The sequence below is a fragment of the Leptonotus elevatus genome, chromosome 7 (genome assembly GCF_054856555.1).
Source record: "Leptonotus elevatus isolate MCC_2025b chromosome 7, RoL_Lele_1.0, whole genome shotgun sequence".
NCBI classification, from domain to species: Eukaryota; Metazoa; Chordata; class Actinopteri; order Syngnathiformes; family Syngnathidae; genus Leptonotus; species Leptonotus elevatus.
Window position 1 is genome coordinate 3,233,455 of NC_141245.1, and position 13,230 is coordinate 3,246,684.

The 13,230-nt window shown below is 39.0% G+C and overlaps 1 protein-coding gene across 4 annotated transcripts in view; it reads right to left on the reverse strand.

Annotated features, from left to right (window-relative positions):
• fat3a (FAT atypical cadherin 3a) overlaps positions 1-13,230 on the reverse strand; it is a 217,792-nt gene that overhangs the window by 179,817 nt on the left and 24,745 nt on the right. Inside the window, exon 2 of one of the 4 annotated variants that reach the window (XM_086080277.1) lies at positions 10,350-10,446. The exons of the other annotated variants lie outside the window; for them this stretch is intronic. The gene's annotated coding sequence lies outside the window, so the exon portion shown is untranslated. The remainder of the gene's footprint in view (positions 1-10,349; positions 10,447-13,230) is intronic. 4 annotated transcript variants of the gene reach the window in all.

Consider the following 13,230-nt stretch of genomic DNA (forward strand, 5'->3'; position numbering starts at 1 on the left):
CATTATTCACAAACCTATTGAAAACACCGGCAAAAAGAGCTTGTTGCAACATGGCCCTGGCTGATCTCTTATACTCTGCTGCCACCTGCTGGCCTTTTTTCTTAATAACTACCATTGCTTTAAGCGACCTATATATATATATATATATATATATATATTAGTGATGCACCGAAAATTTTAGGCCGATAGATAGATATACATACACATACAGTGGTACCTCGGGGTTTGAACATAATTTGTTCCTGTGAAATGTTCAACGTCCGAATTGTTCAACCACCGCAATATTTTTTCTCATAGGAAATAATGTAAATGCCATTAATCCGTTCCCAAGCCCCCAAAAAAGAAAATGATTATGTTTTTTTTTACATGTAGACCCGGTATGGTATTTACATAATAAAAAATACCTCACCTTTTGTGTTGTGGTGTGATGGCATCAGTGGATAAAAAAATGCTACGTTTCTTTAATGGTGTATTTTACATTGGGCATATTGTTAGACTACTATGGGGTCCTTGCGTGCGCTCTTAACGTCAGGCACGTTGTTGAACAGCTAAGGAGGGGTCCTCGTACCAGTATTTACGGAAGCAGTCAGTCACAGTAGTTACAACGGCGCGATAAGATCCTTCCTACATCCACTGTAGTTCGTAGCACTGTACGTTTTCCTTTGCTGCCACTGGCACCGCTGTCTTTCTTTGGGCCCATGTTGAAGAAAATTGTCCTGAAAAAATTGAAATGCACTCGCAAATGTACAGAGCACCTCCGCGAGTGTTCACTCACTGACTGGAAATAAGCAGTGCTTCGTGTCAATGACCGCAACGTGAGCATTTGGCATTGCTCGGCTTCACTCGGCTACCCGTTCAAGGTACGTTCGGCTTTGCTTGGGTGTTCAAACTTGAGGTCAAACATCGACTTTAGTAATTAAGAAAATTTACAAATCCAATCTTCTTCAGCCAACACGTTTAAGGTGAAAATCACGTGATCACTCCCGATTTTTGAACACAAGATCAGATCGGGTCAAGTCGAGACAAACACAGTATTTTCATTTTCTGGACTATACCGCACTTTCCATACAGAAATGTCACGTTAGAGTATATTGTTACCAGATATTGGGGAAGTTGACAAATAGTTTAATCAATGATTGTACTGTTATAAAATAAAATGTCAAAATTGAAGGAGATCAAATTTCTAGGTTTTGTTGAGATCTGAAATAGTAAAAAAAAAAATAATAATAATCTACTAAATCCAACCTGATTAGCATACATAGGTCATGTGAAATTAAAATCACAAAGCAAATACATAGTTTATGTAAACATACAACAAATCATTGAAATTAATCAATGTTGCTGAGAAATGCAAACCATTCAGCAATCATTCAATATTCCCTCACGACGTGTTGCCTTTTCTACAACCATAAAAAAATACTTTGACTTAGTCAAAACAGGTGTTGTATGGAGTCCCGCGGTACATCTACTACATCTGCAGTTGTAATTGTTTCATTATTCATCAATAGTATAATTGCTTCTCTGGAGTCGTATAGTCATTTAGGCCTTGAAATGTCTTCATTTTCTATCTAGTGTTCTATGGTGATTAGCCGGAAAGTCTGAAAAAAAGCGATGTCCAACTTGTGTATTGGAGTCAATATAGTGCTACAATCATTACAAATAAAATAAAATAAAAACTCACACTGCAATGCAGGAAAATCTGAAAGAAACCTGTGCCATGCAGACAGTATAAATGATGAAAGTGTGAGCGAGTGAATGTGAGTAGAGAAGTGTTCTTTGCTCATGCTTAGTATGCACAGCCATACTCCTGGCAGTGGCACGGCAGCAGAGTGTTGATTCAGATCAAAGATTGCTGCTGAGCTCCGTTCAGTCACTTATTCACTACTCCGGCCGGAGCTTGCATCCTAATGGTGTCTTGGACCATGATCCTTACTGAAGGGTGACTATTTCTCACCATCACAACATGTTCTCTTTTGACATAAAAAAAAACAAGAAATGTTCGTTTTACCGGCATACTGTAGCTAATCCACTATATTATATATAATATTCTATTTGATACAATAGTGCCACACTGCTGGATGCAACAAGAAGATATGGATTGTGTTTCAGGTCTTTCAGTGTGTAATTTACTGCATATGCTCTCTATGTTCTCTGCAGGTTTTTTGAATGACAAGCTTTTGATTAACTCACACACAGCAACACATTTGCCATTGGAACTGTGGTACAAAGCAGTTTAGTTTGTTGACAGGAGGAAGTCATCATTAGCTAGTATTTAAGTGATGCCATGATGCTGTGGGCCCGGTGGACTCTGTCAAAATATTTGAATGTGCTTCAATCATGCAAAGTGACATTTGTCGAACAAACAGCTCCTCTGACGGATGATGGACAGGTGTGACTATTGGTATGCTGCAACATGTCACTGAGATTTCACACCGGACATGCGGCCTGAGAGAGAATCACAGAGCAATTCAGTATGCATGTCCAGTCTATTTAGCCTTTTGGGGTCAAATATTCACACCCCATCTCTCAACAGACGGAATTTATTGCATCTTCTGCAGGACGCAGAAAGCATCCCGTGCTTTCATGCAGAAGGCCTGCCTGTCACGCTCAGTGTGCACTGCAAGATCAAGACATTATACAGCCATTGCAGTTTTGCAAACAGTGGATGATGTCTCCTAGTTTTTGCATTTCAAACTCCAAGTCTACGAGAGTCAGCATAATAATCTTGTGTGCATTTTGAGATAAAAATAAATAAATAATAGAAGCCATGAAAAACTGTCAAGCCTTTATTTAAGCATTTTCTTTAACTTATTCCTTTTCTTCTACTTTTTATTTTATTTTTTTATTTTTTATTTTTTTAGTTAGAGCTGAAGTCAGACAGCATGGACATTGTCTGGAACTAAATGCCAGTTGGACAGATTTAATACAGCAAAAACAAGTAAGGCAAATAAAATGGTGGTGAAATGTCAACATAATTCTCGATGCGTAATAAAATAATCTTGTGAAAATTATTTGCTTTTAACTACATAATCTATATTGCAATTAGAATTCCAATAGAAGAACACGGGACTTGGAGAATAGAAGACTACACGTATAAATATTTTTTATGGTGTATTTTTCAGCTTTGTTTTGCAAGCCTGAAACCACATACCATAAGTGGGGAAAATAAACAAAACAACATTTCTAAAACAGTTTGACCTCTATCCTTGCGCTGTATAGTTTATGGCCCTTGTGCTAATGCCTTCATGTTTAGTTCTAAAAAGAGAGATTGGCATTGTGTATATATATCACCCTTGCCCTCCACATCTGCTGGGAGGCTCTCAGTTACTAAGTGGCTGTTTCAAAATCCACGACAAACTGGAGAGTCGAGCTGCACCACAGCACTATGTCAATATTCATGCCATGCTGAGTGACCTGACATTTACAAAGTGATGCTACATAACAGCGCTCTGAAATGATGCTTACACTCTTGGGCCACACACACAGAACACCCATTGCTCGTGCGCACAAACACATTTTCTACAATTTAACACATTTAAAACACAAGGGCCTCTGCACGCTGCATAAAAAAAAAAGACGCATCTTCTTTTTCGTTCAGGGGCAAGGCTAGTTTTCCATGTTTGGTAATTTGGTAGACCTCGCTAGGCATTCCGTTGGACCGAGGGTGTTTTCTATTAGCCAATTTAGTGACAAAAAGTAGACTAGATAGATCTAGATTTTTAGATCAGTTTGGTGTTTTCTAAGTTGTGGCACAAGTGGTATAACGTGATTTTGGTAGGTTGCGCTCTATGGTGGATGTCACCGTATTTCATTTGTAAACAACTGTGACAACAGCATGCCCGGTGAAGCATCTGAATCCTTGTTAAAATAATGTCATTGAACTCATTATCATTATTATTATTATTATTATCATCATATTTAGCATATCTTTTAACGTACCCCCTTGACCAACTCAACTTCTTGTGTGTGGGGAGGAGTTGTTATACTCAGACACACAATAAGCGAAGTGCCATTACGTTTGTGCATGCATGAAAATTAAGTTTAAAAAAAAACATAGCCGTCATTTGAATGGCGGAGATTAGAGTGCTGAACGTGTTTGCGTAACTGCACACCTTAAAGCTTGCAAGCATTGTTTCAACGGCTTTCAGCCTTAAGTGACAAAACGACATGTGCACTTAGTGCCTTTTTTTACTGTCCTAATTGAGATTATAGGCACACAAAAAACACCATTGCAAAGCTCCAGAAGACGGAAGTGTTCACTTGTAAACCTCCGTTTCACCCTTCCCAATTTTCAGACAGAAAAGAAAGATCCAAAATAAAAGCTAAAATTGAAAATGTCTTTAACACATTTATTTTGTCAATATCCTGAAAGCGAGGGAACAGATGGAAGCATCACGAAGCTTGCTAGCGGACGTACGTGTATCGAAACTAATAGATTGACTGTAATTTAAGAACCTGCTTCCCTCAGTGAAGAAAGATCCGACCTGTCTCTTGATCACGTCCCTGTTTTTTGTCCTCGGTCCAACTCCCGGTAAAGTGCGCACATTCAGCCAAACATTAAGCACTTAAATAAGCTTAACTGTCATGTCCCGGCAGAGGGCAGTCAGTAACAACACGCTATGCATTTTTTAAATATTTAAATAAAAAAATATCAACTTTCCAACGGTTGAAATGGTCCAAATCAGAGCTAAGACCGCTAGACTCCATTAGTTTTCAATGAAAAGTTGGTAGCAGGCTACCAGCCGGCCTACCCATAATTCACCGCGCTGCCGAGATGCGCTCTTTGCTTATTGGGGGTGCAAGGTGGTCTCCAATTGCCTGATTTTAAAGGGGTTGAGAGAAGTCATTTTGATTGGCGGAGAGTCATCTGCGCTCCATTCCACAACGATGCAAACGCTGGGGAACGCCCCTTGCCGCCTGCGCTCGTCTGCCAAAATACAAAAAGAAAGAAAATTCCATCTATGCCCAATTAAACCACACTTTGCATTAGAATTTGCGCTGAGCATGAAAATAGGTTCCATAGTCTTTTAAAAAATATTCCTGAGTCATTATATCACTGAATATGTACACTAACCATACTATCCTTAGTTACCCACAAGCCTCTAAAATGGATTAGAAAACATATCTAAAATGTGGCAAGGTCCTAAACCACTGGCCAGGGGACCTTATAAAATGTCTTTAAAATATTAGAAACATTTTTTTTTGCCCAGTCCAGCACCATGCAGCAAGCAGTCTCTCACTATGAGCTTGGAGGAAGTTAGTCCTGTCTCTTCGAGTGGCAAACGACTGTGCCACCTTTTTCTCCGCTTTCAGTATTTCTACATGTTCTGACAGTTCTGTAAAACATTGAGGCATCACACAAGAGTGCAAAAACATCTCACGCACTGCAACACATAGAGAAGTGTCATCATGATGGAGAGAGTGTGACAGAGAGTGCCAGACAGAAGTGAGGAGCGTGAGATATAACACGTTCTCTCGTTATATGTGAGCAAATTGCTAAATTTTATATTATGTACAATACGACTTCTATATATTTATCTACTTCATAAATACTTTATGATCAAAAATTATTCTGGAAGTTTTCCTTAGCAGAAATGAAAATGGAAGAAATGTGGAGTTTTACTATTAAACTTTCAATTCTTTTAAAACTTGTATGCCATTTACAAACCTTGAAATATTTCACATTTAAATCATTATCTGTTCATGGCTTTTAGTTTGGCTACAGTTTGACAAAGAATTGGAATAATTAAATGTCCATTATAGAAGGCTAGTCTTCAAGCTCACTGTATCTGATTTTTTATTTATTAATTTCAACGAATTATTAGACATTATTATATATATATATTATTACATATATACATATTATTTGACACTAATTGGTATTAGCTTTATAAATCAAGAATTACTCCAAACCAATTGAACATTTATGTTAGAGTGGGCAGTGTCTTCCCCATAAATGATCCTTGACAAGAAATTGACACTGACTTTAATAGACAGCAATACCACAGTCAGTTAATTGTGCTTACTTTTCGAAGCCTCTTTTAATCTGCAAAGGCATAGCATGTAATAGAATGACAAGCAATAGAACATACAGTTGGTGGACTAAATCCAAGTCTATTCCAATTTATTTTAAATCAAATGGTGTGAGGATCAAGGTTTGTGTATTTGTATTAATCCAGTATATTTCTGTACAGTTTATACGGTCTTTTATCTGCTATCCATGGCTGGCAAAAATATATACAGAGTAAACTATGAACAGGCAAATAAAAAATATTGTGAACATCTTTTATTGTTTGCTATTGCCAGACAATATGGATTTTTAGCATGATATTCATATATTATTGTATTTTTGGGTGCTTTCAATAGTAAATGAGTTGTTTTTTTCTTTTTTGTATCAGTGTCATCTAATGCAATCAAAGCCAGTTAACCTAGAGCTGCCAAATGTTACGAGTTGTCCGTGTTTTGTTATGGAAATCAATGGATGCTGCCGCGTTCTGGCCGTAACATGAATATTATGGATATTTTAAAAAGGCGCAAGCTTCGGTGACGTAATGTGTCACTGCTCATTCATGAGCATCCAACGTTAGCCAAAAGCTACCGTCTTAAGGCTAACCTTGATAGGTGCTATTCATACCAGCGGTGAGAAATAATGGCAGCGCGACACAAACACTCAGGCACAGACAGCGACCTCCACCCAATTTAAAACTATTTGCGGTGATCGAAAGCTTTTATCTGCCGTGATCGGAAGGCAACAACTTAGATGTTATGCTAACCACTACACGCGTTTTAAATGTCAAATACAAGCAACGAATGGTGGTTTTGAGGACGGATTTGAAATGGTCACATGCTAAACAATACTGCTGTCTTATGTTGTTTTGGCACAGTTCAACAACTGTTTAAAAAAAAGTGAATACACTCCTGGTCTGCCAAGTTTGTTGCTCACCATTTTGCCTGCTCACGTTTGTTTTTGTCCCGGTAGTGATAGGTTGCCGGGTTGTAGAATTTGGGATATCCGCAAACAGAAACAACGACATCTTCCTGTGTTGTCGCAAATCTCTCCGCAAAACCTGCCGCGTCCCATCGCACAAAACGACTCATTCGCGCCCTCCCACGCACCTTCGCTCCCGCTCGCCTGAAATACATTGACTGCAATACAAACGCACCCCCTCAAATGCCTCCTTCGCTTTTGGTGTGGACATTTTTCAGCTCGCAGACTGTAGAAACGCCAGCACAACAGGCATATTTGTTTTTTTACAGACAGTTCTCGGAATGGATGGAGCGGATATAAGAATTTAAGACTTGGGTAAATACAATTTTAGACCTGGGATGAAAATGTGGGTGTTTTTTTTTTGACATTTAAGGCCTAAAATTTAAGATTCTAAATTTTAGACTTTTTAAGACTTTTTTTAGACCCCATGGGAACCCTGCATTAATGCAATTATACTAATAATTTAGTGCAATAGATACCGCAAGATACGCTGTGGTAACGGGGTCTCTCGATAATGTACTTGACAAAAGGTTAAAAATATGGAAATTCAAACAAATTGTTCTGGAAGTGAATTTCAATGGGTTGGCAGCTCTGCAGACTTTGTGGCTGTTTATGTGAGGTCAGACACTGATGAGAAAGCCTGGAACACAATATTCGTTGTAGTTCATCTAAAAGGTTTTTGATGGGATAAAGTCAGAGCCAGTTATAAAGGAAGTCAGGACAAAGCAGTCTAAAAAAAATCATTAATTGTGGTAATGCTTTGAATAAAGCATTCAACTAATCCATCCATTGTTTGTGTCCCCTCAACATTTCACCGTACAAATTGCTTCTTACGTGAGCTTTGATGACTGTGCTGGCTGCAAAATATTTTTCATTGGCAAGAATAATAACATTTGCCTAAAAAGTACAGACGTGAGGGTCAAAAATCCAGGGAGAAAGTAGCATGGACTGACCAGACAAAGATTAACCAAAGTAATAGAAAGGCTAAAAGCTTTGAGAAAGAAAGGATCTATGTTGATCCCCAACATACAAGCTTATCTGTGAAAAACAGTGGAGGTCATGTCATGACTTCGGCTTGCATGGCTTATTCTGAGACAGGCTAAATCATCTTCATTGATGATGTAACACAAAAAAATGGCAGCATCAAAACGAACTGAGAAGTCTACAGGAACATTTTGTGGAGGAGTGAAGAGGTTTATCAGTGGCCACAACTTTGGACATATCACAGGCTTTCAGAACTTATGGCAAGCACAAAAAAAATTTGAAACTAAGTATTAAGACTTATTCACTGTACTGTATAGAATTAGTCTTAAAATGTATACGTACCGATATTTTTACTCATCTAAAATGTGTATTTTTTTTTCCATTTTGAATAACATGATCTTCTGAGTTGTTTTTAAGAATAATAATCACCTTTTTAGTCATTAGTCATAAATATATGCATATTCAGGAAAGTTGTCCTCTGCATTTAACTGGGAGCACAGTAAGCACACTGTTGCTGGCAAACACTGGAGCAGGGGGCAACAGCCCCCCGGGGAACAGTTTAGGGTAGACTATCGGTGTCTGCCATGTGTCCATTGCTGCATCTTTTGTAGCTCTGCCCACGTATGACAAAACTGATTTTTTTGCCCTCTTGAAATGGGATCGCCATAGTGGCAAACGATCATCTTAACCACTTTCTAAACTAACTAAACCTCAACTCATCATTCGCCTATCAGTGTCCTCCCAAGTCCTCCCCTGACTCAGATTCAGTATCCTTATCATGATAGCCAGAAGCAGTAGCCATCTTGTTTGTTAGAACTGACAACCTAAATATACAAATTGGATCTCTATTTCAAGGTTTTCTCGAGGGATAGTAGCCTTGAGTAGTTGTTACCCTGTTAGGGCTTTGGAGTGAAGTGCAGCCGCTACAATCATCAAAATAGACTCCAATTTCTATTATCTAAATATGTTTGCCACTTTACGGCGTACACCAATGTCATTTCACATGAATTCCTGCAGAGAAATTGCCAATTTAGCCAATTCACGAGTCCCACTCCTCTCACTGCACTGTAGCCTGCCCCCCTCCGTCCCCACACAGCCCAACCTGTGCTTTCAGCATTTTAACAATCAATGATGGCCAAGTTTTACAAGGTCCAAATAAATATCTTCAACACAACATGAGTCAAATCATAAAGTCTGACAGTTTCTTCCATGCCTTCACTCAATGATGGCTGTCAGAGCCAATTAGTTGAAACATGGGATAGACTCTAGCACAGCCGCGAATCGAGTGAGGATAAGCGGTACAGAGAATGGATGGATGGATGTAGAGAAACACAGTGACACATTGATGTCATCAGATAGCAGCATTGCCTGTTTCTGTTTGTGAACTGTATAAGACATCAGGTGAAGACATCCGAAACAACTCATAAAACAGACTTTAAGTGATAAAGATGACAGATGATCGAACAAAACAATGGACAATTCCAAGATGTACTGTAAAGTGATGCTGGTTAGTAAATATTAGGGGTGTTCTCAAAAATACGGGAATATATCGTTTAAAATACACCTATCGATACGGAAGTGTCAGAATCGATATTTCACATTCATTCATAAAGTTTCCCGGCGTGTCTGAAAGCTGCTCCTTGCTGTACAGTAAGCACACATTTTGACCTGACATGGGGCTTCTGGTAACGTGCTGATAACATTAGAATAAGAAAACATTTTTCCCGTTCAGCATAATTAAAATATAATTTGGGTATACATCAAAATAAAAATGTATGTCAAATAATGTCAAATATCGGGACATGTATCGCCTTGAAGGTCATATATCGGATTGTATGTGTATCGTGATATGTATCGTATCCCCTGTGCAGGGGTGGCAAATCCAGGTCCAGAAAGTAAAAACCCTGCCAGTTTGGCTTTAGCTCCCGGTGCTAGCTAGCTAGCTCCCTAGCTAGGTCCCAGGTGCTTGGTTACCTGCTATGGAGCTAGCGAGCTAGCATCAGGGGTTAAAGCCAAACTGTGGCAGGGATTTTACTTTCTGGACCTGGATTTGCCACCTCTGCCCCTGTATCATAACACATTGTATTGTGAGGTTTTTGCCTCACAATACCCAGCCCTAGTAAACATTGTGTAAATTAAACAAATTTCATGATTTTGTGTTTGAGTGGAACTTAATAGACCAAATGCTTTAATAAGGGATTGGGGCCGCGTGGTGCGTTATGGGTAAGGTAAACTTTTTGGCTATCAAACAATATTAAAAAATGATGGAAAGCAACAAAGAAGGCTGTGATTTGGACCATTTCAACGGATGCAAAGTTGATGTTTTTTGTATTTAATCTATTTTAAACATTCATAGCCTGTATCGTTTGATACTCACACTGACTGCCCTCTGCTGGGACACGAGTGAAGTTTAGTTCAGTGCTTAATGGCGTTTGGCTGGATGTGTGCACTTTACCGGGACCGAGGAGCGACACCTGGATGTGAGAAGGAGACACGTAGAACATTTCTTCAATGAGGAGTCAAGAAGCTGGAAGCAGGTTCATAACAACCAGCTGCGGTGCATGCCGTGTGACCCACAGCACCTCTGAAGAGCGCATGGGGATATTTACTGCTGACGGCACATACCGGAATGAAATGTCTTTATACCACACTGTAGTTTCATGTAATATGTTGCATTGCATGCTGAGCAATGTAATGTTATCTTTTTTGAAATAACTAGTTTTGTAATGTATTACTCCCAACACAGGTTGTGTTTGAGCAATAAACACAACTACATGCATTCAAGTAAAGCATTGAATAAATATTTGCATATGACATTCAGAATATTTGTTAATGTGAAACTACTGGGGTCGGGGAGTTTTTTTTTTTCATTTTAAATTATGCAAGTAATTAACTGATTAGAAAACGAGGAAGATGAGAGTGCAGTGGATCAAAAAATGTTGAAGACGTCCTCATAACATTAAACGTCGAAAGAATTAACATATAACGTGCTCTTCAAATTTGGCAAGCAAAAAATTTCGATAAAAAGCCTTTTTAATTAAGTGATTAATCATGATTAATCAAAATTCAAAGATGTGATTCATCTGATTAAAACATTTTATCATTCGACTCTAGTATATACACTACTCTACTTACTATTTTATACTATACTATACTGGGCTCGCTTGTTGCAAGATTTTATTAATCCCTTATCAACTTTAGTGACACTTCCACTGTGTAATTTCATTTAAAAGCAATTGTAATAATTTTGGCTGAACTAAGTTTTGCTTAATTATTGCACATGGCAATTGAACAAACACAATTCATGGTTTACAGCCAGCTATTAGGCAGCCAGACTGGGAGAATAAAGAAAAAGTAAAAAAAAAACGGAACTTTTCCCGCCATGTTATTCAACTGCCTGTCAGAAACTTAGAGCTGCATGATTCACAGCAGGCTTCAATGCGTGTACGTGTGTGTGTGCTGGTGTGTGTGTACTGTGCGTGCGTAACGTGACTGCATGCATGCGTCTGGTGGATATGTGTAAGTGCGCTAAAAAGAGCGAGAGGGAGCAGGAGAAGAGGCAGTGAAATGTTAATGAGGGCAGTCGGATGTGAACAAACAGCTTCCAGCCTGATGAATCCATTCAGACAAAGACAGAAACACAGACAGAGAGCGATAGCCGCTGCAGGAGGAACTTCAGGGGTCAAACACTCACATTTGAATATAAATGGACGCAGATGACCAAGCAACTTAGCTGCCATGTATGTCTATGTTTGTGTGAATCTGTGACGTTGCTCATTTAGTGGTCACTAAGCTTGAATATTTAATGTGATTGTGGGCCCAGTTTTTGGTTTGGTATAGGTTGACTGTTGGTATAATTGCTTGCTGAAAAGCTGAATGCTATTAGCCGAATGCATGTACTTAAAATCATCCATCCATCCATTCATTCATTTTCTTAACCGCTAGTCCTCACAAGGGTCGCGGGGGGCGCTGGAGCCTATCCCAGCTGGCTTCAGGCAGTAGGCGGGGTACACCCTGAACTGGTTGCCAGCCAAATCGCAGGGCACACAGAGAGACGAACAACCATCCATACTCACAATCACACCTATAGACAACTTAGAGAGTTCAATTAACATGCCATGCATGTCTTTGGAATGTGGGAGGAAACCGGAGTACCCAGAGAAAACCCACGCAAGCACGGGGAGAACATGCAAACTCCACCCAGGAAGGCCGAAGCCCGGACTCGATCTCACGTCCTCTGCACTGGGAGGCGGACGTGCTAACCAGTCAGCCACCGTGCTGCCTGCTTAAATCATTTCAGTGAAATTATAATCTATTTCCTAATATGATAGTCAGTTGGTATCGAACCATCGAATGTACTAAAATGGGGTCCAAACGGGGTTTTAACCCAGGTTCTCCATGTTGGCAGCCAATTGCTCTAAGCACTGAGCTAACTTGACTTGTTCAAATTGATGGCTAATGGCATATTTATTTTGAAAAGTGTCATCTGACGCTGAAAAAAAACATGAATTCAATAATTTCACTGAAATTATAATCCATTTCCTGATATGATAGTCAGAACCATCGAATGTACTAAATGTAGTCTAAACAGGGTTAAAACTCAGGTACTCCATGGTGGCAGGCAATTGCTCTAACAATTTAGGACTACACACTTCCTAACCAGATGTATAACAAAAATGTCCTCTTAAATATGGTCTATTAACGATTATTTTAATAATTAGTTAATCTGCCCATAGTTTTGTTAATTATTCGACGAATCATATCTTTTAAGAAACGTTTTAATTTGCATCCATTTTACTCAAAACCAGGACATTATTTCAAATTGACAGGACAGAAAATGCACAAACATAAATTAAGTATGATTTAATTGCTTGTTTGGTCTGGAACATGTCAGAAAATACGCAAAAAGTGCCTGTTGCTTCTCTGTGTCAGACTGTACAGTCTCACTAACTGAAAGGTCCGGAATGACACTGCCACAGGGTAATCCCGCTTCTATGAGTACTTTTGTAAAGTCTGGAGTTTGTTTTACCAAAATTATCTATAGGCATTGATGATATTGTCAACTGAAGTTATTTTGTACACAAACTCACTAGCTGTGTGCGTGTCATTACAAAAAAAAAAAAGTTTGGCTAATGAACAAATGTTAACGGAATGCTGCTGTTCTCCCTGTCGGATTAAATAGGAGTTCTGCTATGAAGACAGGTTTGTGATTCAGCTCACAGTTAGACTGGATTAATGCTAGACTCAAGTATTGTTTT